The sequence below is a fragment of the Dipodomys ordii genome, unplaced genomic scaffold (assembly GCF_000151885.1).
Source record: "Dipodomys ordii isolate 6190 unplaced genomic scaffold, Dord_2.0 Scaffold1, whole genome shotgun sequence".
NCBI lineage: Eukaryota > Metazoa > Chordata > Mammalia > Rodentia > Heteromyidae > Dipodomys > Dipodomys ordii.
The window spans coordinates 49,967,011-49,978,324 of NW_012267217.1; positions in this window are offsets into that span (position 1 = coordinate 49,967,011).

Consider the following 11,314-nt stretch of genomic DNA (forward strand, 5'->3'; position numbering starts at 1 on the left):
TGTGTGTGTGTGTATTTGTTTATCCAGGGGGCTTTTTGAAAAATGTTGAGTTCAGCCTTCATCCCAGACAATTAAACCAGAATCTCTGTGGTAATCTTAGTAGGAGTTCAATCTCAAATATTAGTATTTTTTTATTTAACACATGGTTTTATTTATTTACTTTGTCAATACTGGGGTTTGAACTCAGGGCTTTGAGTTTGCTAGGCAGGCACGCTATCACTGAGCCATGTCATCTGAACTTTTTTTTTTTGCTTATTTGGCCTCACATTGTTGTTTTAGACCATCTTTAGATTCTGATTGTCCTATTTATGCCTCCTGAATAGCTGGAATTACAGACTTGTAGTACTCTGTCAGGTTTGTTGGTTGAGATACAGTCTCACTAGCTTTTTACCTGGACTGATTTTGAACTGTGATCCTCCCCATGTCTACATCCTTGAGTAGCTGGGATTACAGAATGTACCACCACACCCCACCTCTCCACATTAGTCTAAAGAAGGACAAAGACTGTGAGCCACAGACCTTAACCAAGAATTAGGAGTTCATTAGCATATTTTCTTCTTGGATTTAGTTGCTTTTCCTATGTCAATCTGTTCATTCATTATTGAGTATTCTTTTTGAACGTGATATTGAATGTGAGAGGATTACACCAGTTCTTTGGGGAGCTGAAGAGTGCTTGTGGGGACATCTGCCAGGATGTCTAGCTAATGTGACATTTACCTCGAGTGACTTTCAAAAGACTATGTGTCATTGGTCATCCCTTCTATGGTGCTCCAAGTGTCTTTAGGCCTGTTTCCACATAAACTCAGACATGGCTTAACAATTCTTGTCATCCCAGAAATGTCCTAGTATGCAATCTTCAGCATGGAAGATTGGAAAGTTCCGATCTTTTCATTAACTATATATAGCACAGCACATCGTGTATATGTGTCTCCTAACAAGAAGCCCTTGCAAAAAATACATGTTGTCTTATGCCAAGGGCCCTCAAAACATTCTTGCTAGTACAAGGATGTACTAGCATTGGAGTTAAATGTTTTCCCACTGATTCAAGATCAATTGATCTTGAATCTATCCTTAGGGGCTCAGATTTACCACTGATTCAGTCTACTACTTGATTTCTTAAAAAGTTGTTACTTTTGTGTTTTATTTGAATATGAGCATTATATTTGCAATTCTTACTGAGGGTTGTTCAAGAATGTATACAAGGGAAATAACTAATTCTTTGGCATTCTCCAGAAGTTATTTCATGAAAACAAAATTCCAATGAAATGTTGGGTTATACTTAAAGTTTCTTGTTATCACCAGGGCAAGGCTTCTGGAGAATAAATCTAATCTCCTGAGCAATTTCTGTTCCAACACTTTTGATCCCTTCATAGTCAGTTCTACAACTGTTTCTGTCACTACTGTAAGGCTTTCAAATCAAGCATACATCCCTATATGAAAGACAGATATATCTGCTTCTAGCAACACAACTTTCGATATTACTTTCATAAGATCTGAAACATACCCGTATTTTAAGGAATATAGAAAGTAAATATATTCAGCAACTTGCTGCTCACTGCTTTAAAAAATCTCTAGATGTGTCATCTTACTCAAATGATACAACTTCAGAGAGCTCACTAAGGAGAACTCTGACCACAGTGTCAAAGCATAAGTAGATATAAAAGGAAGGGGAAGGGAAGAAAGAAGGAAAAGAAGAGAGAAAGAAAGAAAAAAAATAAAAGAAAGACCAAAGGAAGGAGGGAGGGAGGGAGGGAAGGAAGGAAGGAAGGAAGGAAGGAAGGAAGGAAGGAAGGAAGGAAGGAAGAAAAGATTTGCTTGGTTTTTTGTGTGTGTTTTTTTTTGGTTGGTTGCGGGTCTTGAACTCTGGGCCTGGGCACTATCCCTCAGCTCTTCAGCTCAAGGTTAGTGCTCTACCACTTGAGCACCACTTCTGGTTTTCTGAGTGGTTTATTGGAGATAAAAATCTCACGGACTTTTCCTGCACGGTCTGAACCACGATCCTCAGATCTTAGCCTCCGGAGTAGCTAGGATTACAGGTGTGAGTCACCAGCACCCGGCAGAAAGAAAGATTCTTAATGCAGTATAATTTATTTAAAGATATGATATAGGGCTGGGAAGGTGGCTCAGTGGTAGAGTGCTTGCCTTGCATGCCTGAGGCCCTGGGTTCGATTCCTCAGCACCACATAAGCAAAAAGAAAAAAGCCGGAAGTGGTGCTGTGGCTCAAGTGGTAGAGTGCTAGCCTTGAGCTGAAGAGCTGAGGGACAGCGCCCAGGCCCAGGTTCAGGCCCCATGACCGGACCCCCCCCAAAAAAAAACCATATATGGTATAGCAATGCCTTTGACAAGTGTGAGGATTCTAAGAACAGAGGAAGAGTTCATCAGGTTTAGTTAAAGGGGAAGTGAACTCAAATGAGCCATTACAGGGATTCCAATCACTCAGTTAAAGATCATATGGTTTGATTCTGGTTTTGCAGCTGAGGAAATTGATCTACCCCAAATCATGCACTGGCTTAATGGCTGAACTCAAATTATTTCCACTGCACCCCTAGTTCATGATTCTTTCTTTTACTCTATAATTACTTTCATGATTATTTCTTGCATCTTCTTTTCTGTCTTAGACAAGAAGGCCAAGACATTTAAGGATTGTTCTGTGAATCCTCTTAAGTTCACAAAGACCCTTGCCTCCCCAGGGTGTCTCTTCTCCCCTTCCTGAGTTCTTCACGCAGGAGAGGGCTCTGTATTCCCAACTGCGGGGTTCCAGGAGTCTTTTTATCATCGCAATATGTGAGCTGCCAGTCTCTAAAAATAAGATTCCATTTATTTGTTTGGTAGAAGAAAAATCAATTATGGAACAGTTCTCACTGTGGAGATATTCTCAGACTGACTCTATTTTAAGAGCATGTAACCACAGAAGAGCAGAATTCTAGAGATTAATAGGACTTCAGGCTTCATCCAGGATGATTCTTTATCATTTTTGTAGTCATAAAACTCTTTGAAATCAACAATGACAGCTATCAAAACTTGCTCCAGAAAAAAAATATACATATAAGGATATATATGCTGTTATATATACAAAAATTCATGCAAAAGCCTGAATGCAATATTTCCCACTGCCCTGGAAGCAATTCTTTGGATCCCCAAATTAGATCTTTTTTTACTTGATTACAAAGGAATCTCTGCGGGGTGCTGGTGGCTCATGCCTATAATCCTGGCTACTCAGGAGGCTGAGATCTGAGGAGCATGGTTCAAAGTCAGCCTGGGCAGGAAAATCTGTGAAACTCTTATCTCCAATAAACCACCAGAAACCCAGAAGTGGCACTGTGGCTCAAGTAGTAGAGCTTTTGCCTTGAGCTGAAGAGTTGAGGGACAAAGAAAGAAAGAAAGAAAGAAAGAAAGAAAGAAAGAAAGAAAGAAAGAAAGAAAGAAAGAAAGAAAGAAAGAAAGAAAGAAAGAAAGAAAGAAAAGAAGGAAGGAAGGAAGGAAGGAAAGGAAGGAAGGAAGGAAGGGAAGGAAGGAAGGAAGGGAAGGAAGGAAGGGAAGGAAAGAAAGAGAGAAAGAATTTGCAATCCAGCCTTTGTATCTTTACTCCTCAAGAGTTTGAAAACACCAAACTCCAACCCCCTCACATGAGTTCTCATTAAATGCGTATCACTTTCCTCATGAATATGACATACAAAGGATGTTGGGTGGTTTTTTTTCTAGCAACAAGACTTAAGTTTTCTTCTGTTTCCTCAAGGGGCATTTCAATCAATTTTAGGTTTTATCAGTAACACAATAGAGAACATCAGAACTTTCTCTTCACTGCAGTGTGTAAAGTCGGATTTACTCCTGAGGTTTTGACCATTTTGGTCTGACTATGCAGAGAAAGGCAAAAGAAAATTGATTCCATTGCAAAGAGTGTCCCTACAGGTCTAAATAATTCATGTCAGTCTCAATTTTCAGATATTATCTCTAGTTGGAGGCATATTATAAAAAGACCCGAGTTCTCAGCATTTTTTTTTGTCAAAGAGAACCAACTCACTCCCCCAGCTCATTGTCTGGGCTTTCTCCTGGAGCGTCAAGTGCCTGCATCCATGCATCCTCTTGTTCTGAGAATGTTGATCTCAAGACTTTCAAAGTCGGTTTCTAAACTTGTCAGTGCAGGATTTCCACTTGTGAATTACACAACTGCAGTCTAACTTGGGACTCCACACTTGTGGCTCTCATCAAATTAAAATTACATAGAGAATTAAAAAAAAACTTGCAGGAGGGGCTTCTCTTAATAATTCTGATTCATTGATTTAGGGTTGGGCCTATGCATGGGCATTTTTATTTTTCAAATCTTCCAACTGGTTCTATTATAAAATCAGAGTTAACTAGTGCTTTCGGGAAAAATCCATGGGGGCTTCATACATAGGTAGGGCCTACTGATTTCCTTCTCTCCACTGAAAGCTCAGGGAATGTACTGGATTGGACACTGGCTTCTATGAAAAATGCAACTGATAGAAAGACAGTGGTAGCTAATGTATGACCAAGCCTTATCAGGCCACCAAGTAGGGTTCAAAAACTTGAGGTCAGTACCTAGGAAAAGCGAGGTACACCCCCAAGTTCCGTGGCATCCATAATCATGCCATTTTCTTTAAGTTTCAGCAAGGGTTTATTTGAGCATAGCAGGGTCAAATTAAGGAGAAAAAAAATAGAGAAGCATTTCCTGCTCCTCATGCAGGAAATAGGAGTTAATGACTCTATTATCATACTGATCTTTTGTGACACATCTTTCCTGTCATACTAACAATTAACCTACATTTTCTTTCTTTTTTTTTTTTTGCCAGTCCTGGGGCTTGAACTCTGGACCTAGGCAATGTTCTTGAGCTTCTTTGGCTCCAGGCTAGCACTCTACCTCTTGAGCCACAGTGCCACTTTTGGCCTTTTCTGTTTATGTGGTACTGAGGAATCGAATCCAGGGCTTCAAGCATGCTAGGCAAACACTCTACCACTAAGCAACATTCCCAGCCCTGAACCTACCTTTGTTTCCTTCTTCACATTATTAATGTCCTTAAAGGCTGTTCCTGAAGTCTGGATTCTTCACAAAAATATGGAGTGAAAGATAGACATACAAGTGGGAATATACTTCGTAAATTGAGGCTCATTCACCTGCAGGTTGAGCTATCTTTCCAGATGTCTCCTTGGCCTCCCCTGTGCTGAGTCCATGAGTCAAAACCCAGATACCATCATGCAGATACCCTACCACTATGGTCCTAGTAGACTAGATATCAATAGATAGGCCTTCCAAGCCAACCTAAGCATGTTTGTGGCATTCACAGCAAAGTTGCTCCAAAGCACACACCAATGTGAGAAAAACACCACATCTTCATTTCTAAATCAATGCACCTACACTGCTAGACTTCAATCATTTTTCCCAGGCTTCCTAATCTCTCCCTGCTATATGCCATGCATCATACTCAAGCATCAAAAGCCCACAGGAATATGTAGCCCTTCTTACTGCTCAGGTTCAGAGTCACTGCTTTTCTGGTACCTCCTGAGCCAATGTGGAATTGTTATTCTCCTACTGAGATTCTGTAACTTCTGGGGTACTACCTTAGAAAAAGATTGCTGGGCCAGGCGCCAGCAGCTCACACCTGTAATCCTAGCTACCGAGGAGGCTGAGATCTGAGGATCATGGTTCAAAGCCAGCCCAGGCAGAAAAGTCCATGAGACTCTTATTTTCAATTAACCACTAGAAAACCAGAAATGGTGCTGTGGCTCAAGCGGTAGGTAGAGTGCTCACCTTGAGCTGAACAGAGCAGGGACAGCACCCAAGCCCAGAGTTCAAACACCACAACTGACAAAAAAAAAAAAAGATTGCTGGTTTTTGCTTTTAAAGATAAGAGCAAAAGCTCCTTCCTCTGTTCCTCTTCCAACAATAAATACTTCATCAAACGAGGCTTTAGCTCCTCTCTTTCTTATTCCCACCATTCCACTGAAATCTGGAATGATTCGGCTTAACACTTTTCACTGGACCCTTCTGCAGTTAAACAAATTAAATCATCATCTATTCTGAGTAGACACCAATCAGCCAATATTTCTCAAGAAAGAATGTGTGGACAGAAAAGTAATGCCAATATAGAAAATCCAAGCACTATACAGCAAACTTAATGTTTCTAGCTGTGGCCAGAAACTCAGACTCTGAGTCAAGAGTACTGAGGGGACTTTGCATGGCCTAGATGAAATCTGGCAAGCTTTCCAGGTACCTGGATGGAAATATAGTGATGGTCATGGTAGGAAGATCCACCTGGGACTTAAATGAAAACACACGCTTTCCTGCAAGTTAATAAACCAGTTTCTTCCCTCAGGTGTCTGCAAATTGAATTTGTAAATCCATCTGCCAGTCCATTTTTTTCTGGGTATCTTAGTGTCTGTATTCCCAAGAATCAGGATAAGCAAAAGTTTGGGGGCTTGTCCTAGCCAATCACTTGGACTTCATTCAGATTGCATATTCCTACCTTTCTCTGTGTCTGTGAGCTACTTCACCCATGGTATCATGTTAGGTTTTGTCTTCCCCTTAGAAGGGCAGTGCTGGTGTTCCAGAAACAACTTGGAAGTAGAGAGTACAGAAAGTGACAAATCTACTTTTTATAACAGAAATATTCTGAAGATAATCCTTAGCAACGACAATGATAATCCTGTAATACTTGAATTACTATCCAAAGAAGTCTTCAGTTATGTCCATCCTCCCAGTGCTCAGAACACTAAACATTACCAAAGTATCTCAGGTCCAAAAGAATATTGACATATTACAATAATTCCCTGGACAGTCAGTCTAAGAGACTAAAGCTCAGATTAATGATCAAAGGCTTAGACAAAATTAAATTTATGGCAGGGACATGTGCCATGGTGACAAGATAATGACTATGTTGGGTCATAGCTCAGGTACCAGAACCAGAGCATAAGTCTAGAGCAGAGCATCTCACCTTCATTGCCCTTGGAAGGGCAAAGTCAAAAAGTAATATCAGTAAATGGGTACTTGAAAGGATTGGGTTGGGGTCAAGGGGAGAGAGAGAGGGAAAATGAAGAGGAGAAGTAAGGGAGAATGTAGTCGAGAATTCAACGTATGGCACCTACACACAATGGGATTTTACATAGTCATTTATAGGGAAATTGGTGGGCCTAGAAAAAATCATGTTATGTGAGGTAAGCCAAGCTCAGAGAGACAAAAGGCACATATTTTCTCTCATTAGCAGAAGCTAGATCTAACTTACACTGAGACATGATAAATTACATAGGACTCTAGGCGTTCACACACAGTGAGACCAAGGGAGGATACTCTTAGGGAAGGAACACAAAGGCGCAAGGCCCGTGTGCCTCTGATCAATGAAATAATCTTGATTGTAATGAACTCCAGGACATGTAAATGAGGCTTTTCCTTTGTTGATGTTTTTGTTTTCTATTATTTTTTGCTTTTATTTTTCCAGTTTTGTGAGGATGGAGGGGACAGAAAAATGGAGAGACAAAAGGTAAACAAGTGCATCAGAGGTACTCACTGGATATGAACTATCTTTGAAATGAATTTATACCTTGTGGAGAGAAACAGGAGGGAAAAACAGGGAGAGAGTGAGGAAAGGGGTGACATTATCTAAAAAGCAATGTACTCTTTATCTGATTTCTGTAACTGTAACCCCTCTGTATATCACCTGTGTAACAATTCGTTTTTAACCATTTCTGTGTAATTTTTTTTCTTTTACTATCCATTGGATGTCTTTGTACATATATAGGCACATTCTATTGCACATATTCTATTATGGGCATATTATATTGCACATATAGGCAGCCTGTTTCTTTGGGTCTGGCATACTTCACTTAATATAATTTTTCCCAAGTCTTTCCATTTCCTTATGAATGGGCAATGCCATTCTTTCTGCTGGAAGCATAGAATTCATTGTGCATATCACCACATTTTCTTGATCTGATCCATTTGTCCACTGAGGGGCATCTGTGTTGATTACATGTCTTAGCTATGGTAAGCAATGCTGCAATTAATTGTTTTAAGAATTCAAATGGCAACTCCTTTGTACAGTTATTTAAAGATAATTTTTTAAAGTGAATAAATTCCCACCAAAGAAAGGTCTGGCTCCAGAGTCTGAAACATGGCCTAGATTGTAGCCAGGGGTCAAGTTTAAACAAGCAAGGATTGGGGAACAGGAATCTGACATTCACAATGCTATATCTCAACCTTCTTCTCACAGCCCTACACATAGCCCTACAGCCTCTGCTCAGCATGAGCTGCCAAAAAGAAGGGGCAGCAGGGAGGGATGAAGTTAAGTCAGAAGAATGGTGACACTGTCATAGACCTGGCCCAGATTGGCATGGAGGGGCGGAGGGGGAAGAGACAGAGAGAGAGAAAGAGAGAGAGAGAGAGGAACTGCATTTGTTTGTTTACATCCTCATGGTAACTCACAAACTCAGCCAAATACAGATAAAAGCTAAGTGTATGAAAAACTTTCCTAACTTCCTGACTCAGAAATGTTACTAAGTGTGTGCATCAGGATGTAGGCGGATGGAGACAGAATCCTAACAGGCCTCAAACGCTACTTCCTTGCCACATAGAATGGTCTCCCAGAGGTCATCAGGGTGTGCTCCTTTGCTCAGTATTTTCTAGAATGAACCAATGGAAAGAAACTGCTCATCTTCCTCATGTCTCCTAAACTTGAAGGCGCCAAATAACCCTGGTGGCACTTAGTCGAAATTTATGTTACAGTGATGGATGGGTTTCCCCATTTCCATCCCCTCTTCAATTCTCTCTGCCTCTCTTCTCTTCATTAACTACTGAGAAGTAACTGGAGTCCTCTAGGATTTAAGATAATATTACAGATCTTATGTGCATGCTTCTGATAGGGTGAGACCAAAGTCAGCAAAGAGGACATGGATGGAAACAGGAAGGATTTATCACATATTCTGAAATTGATTTTCTAGAGATTTTAGAAATTTTCTGGTTCCAGTGTACATCACCTGATGACGTATTTAACAGTTAGCAGTGGTAATGTAATTAATTCTTAATGAGTATTTCTATGAGGGTCCAGAATGAGATTAATCATGCTTACTCCTAAATTTCAGTTATGCTTGAAGAAACCAGTTTAGCGCTGGCGAGTAGAACTTAGGGGGCAACTGTAGAATAGAGTGAATTCACATCAGATTATGTCAAGGAGTTCAAGAGCAGTTGTCTTCAAACTTCACAAAAGAAAATTAAATGTCCCTTATTTTCCTTTGCAAACTGACCTTTACTGAATGTAGACTTTACAAACTCTGTTTGTAAACATAACGACAATGATGTACACCTGTACTCCCAGAAATTCAAAAGGTTGGGGATGAAAAATCACTTGAGCTCAGGACTTAATGGCCAGCCAGACCCTGTCTCAAAAAAAAAATCTTCATTGGGTAAGGATATAAGTTTCCAAAAGAAGAGAGAAAACAAATCAATAACTCCCATTCTTTTACCCCCTGCCTGATTGCATTGTTTTAGTTTGTTTTCTTTTTTTAGATTTTTAAAAATTAATTAATTGATTGTTATTATAGAGATGATGTACAGAGATTACAATCACACGAATCAGGTAATAAGTACATTTCCTTTTGTATGAAGTCTTCTGTTCCCTAATTCTCTCCCAATCCCCACCCTTCTCCTCATTTTATTTTTTTAATTTGGTTGTATTTTGTGCTCATCCTGTAGCTGGAACTCAGGCCTTGGGCACTGTCTCTGACAATGAAACTAGAGTTTTAGGTTCCAGGCCCAAAGTCCAGTGTTTTCACCTGTCAGGTCCTGCAGCTACCTACTCCAACATACCAAATACAGAAAGGGGTAATGCTGAAGGGTTGAGATGGGGTATTTATTATGTAGCACCAGCAGCCACAGAAAGAAGCAAAGGAAGCACTTGAGCTCATCTTCAGTCAACATCAGGGCACATTCACGAGCTTTAGGATTAAATGGACAAAGAACTGGAGGAGAAGACAGGGAGAGGTATACAAAATTATTCAATAGTTCTCATCAACGTGTAGCTGGATTGATCCCCATGAAGAGTATCTAGAGAAGTCATTATCACTGTCATAACATGAGGGGAGCACTTTGGGACAGGATCATTGCCTGTCAAGTAATCTGTCCTGAAAAGAAATTCTGCTGTTTCTTTCATTGAGGGTAGACCCCCTTCCACCCTTCCTTGTAAAGATGTCATTGATCCAGCCTGTCCTTCCTGGATTCCAAGGTAATTGCAAAAGTGACTACAGCGAGAATGGCTTAGAGCAAGGCAGCTACAACTGGAGGCAGGGATGCCAAGCTTTAGTCTTCCTGCTTTTAGTTAATTTGTAGGCTCAAGCAAGGAGTCAGAACTTTTCAGCAAAAGCAGCTTCTAAGTATCTGTTACAAAGCTACTCTCAATTATTAATATGACAAGGAAAGACAAATGTGCAGCCTGTCTTCACTGGTGTTCCCCTTAAGTTCCATGCATCTGCTGCCCGGATGGTGCTGACAAGATCGTGTATTTCACTTTTCAATTCACAGATTCACTTCTATAACAGTTTCCCTGCTAAGTCATTGCTCTCAAAGGCAACTTGTCAACATTTTGCCGCACTGATTCAAGAACACAGTTCAGGTGAAAAAGGAAGTAAACATTGGCTATCCTGTGGCGGAAGAAGATAAAATAATTCATTCTTTACCATCTTCTGCTTTAATTTCCAGAAATGCCAGGGAGCAAGACTTGTGGCAACCAGCATGTGGTTGAGAATATGCTTTGTGTGCCACTAGCTCACAGGACCAACAGACACCACCACTAGAGCGGCCCCATCTCATCTAGAATGGAAACTTGATAACCATGGACTGAGTTAAGTGCTTATGAAGGGTAGCTGATACTCAAGACTCTATTTATCGGAGAAGCTGGGTCTCAGTCCCTTCCCTGGGAATCCTCAAAGGTGGTGGTGTTTTGTGGGCTTTCCTGAGTCAGTTCATCTCAGTCTCCATGGACTCTAGCCATCAATCTCCACTCTATCCATGGGCCACAGGCCACAGTTTCACAACTGCTGACCTGTCTCTAGCAAATGCTGTTGTTGTGCTGCTCTTGGATGGTGAGAAGAAGCACTCCCTCCTTTTCTCAGATGTGCATGATGTGCTTCCATTATACAGCTGAGCACACATTGACTGCTTCATGTGTGTGTGCATGTGTGCACACACATGCACAAACATGCACTGGTGTGCTAGTCCTCCTGGGGCTTGAACTGTGGGCCTGAGTGCTGTCCCTAAGCTTTTGTGCTCAAAGGTAGCACTCTAACACTTGAGCCATAGCTTCACTTTTC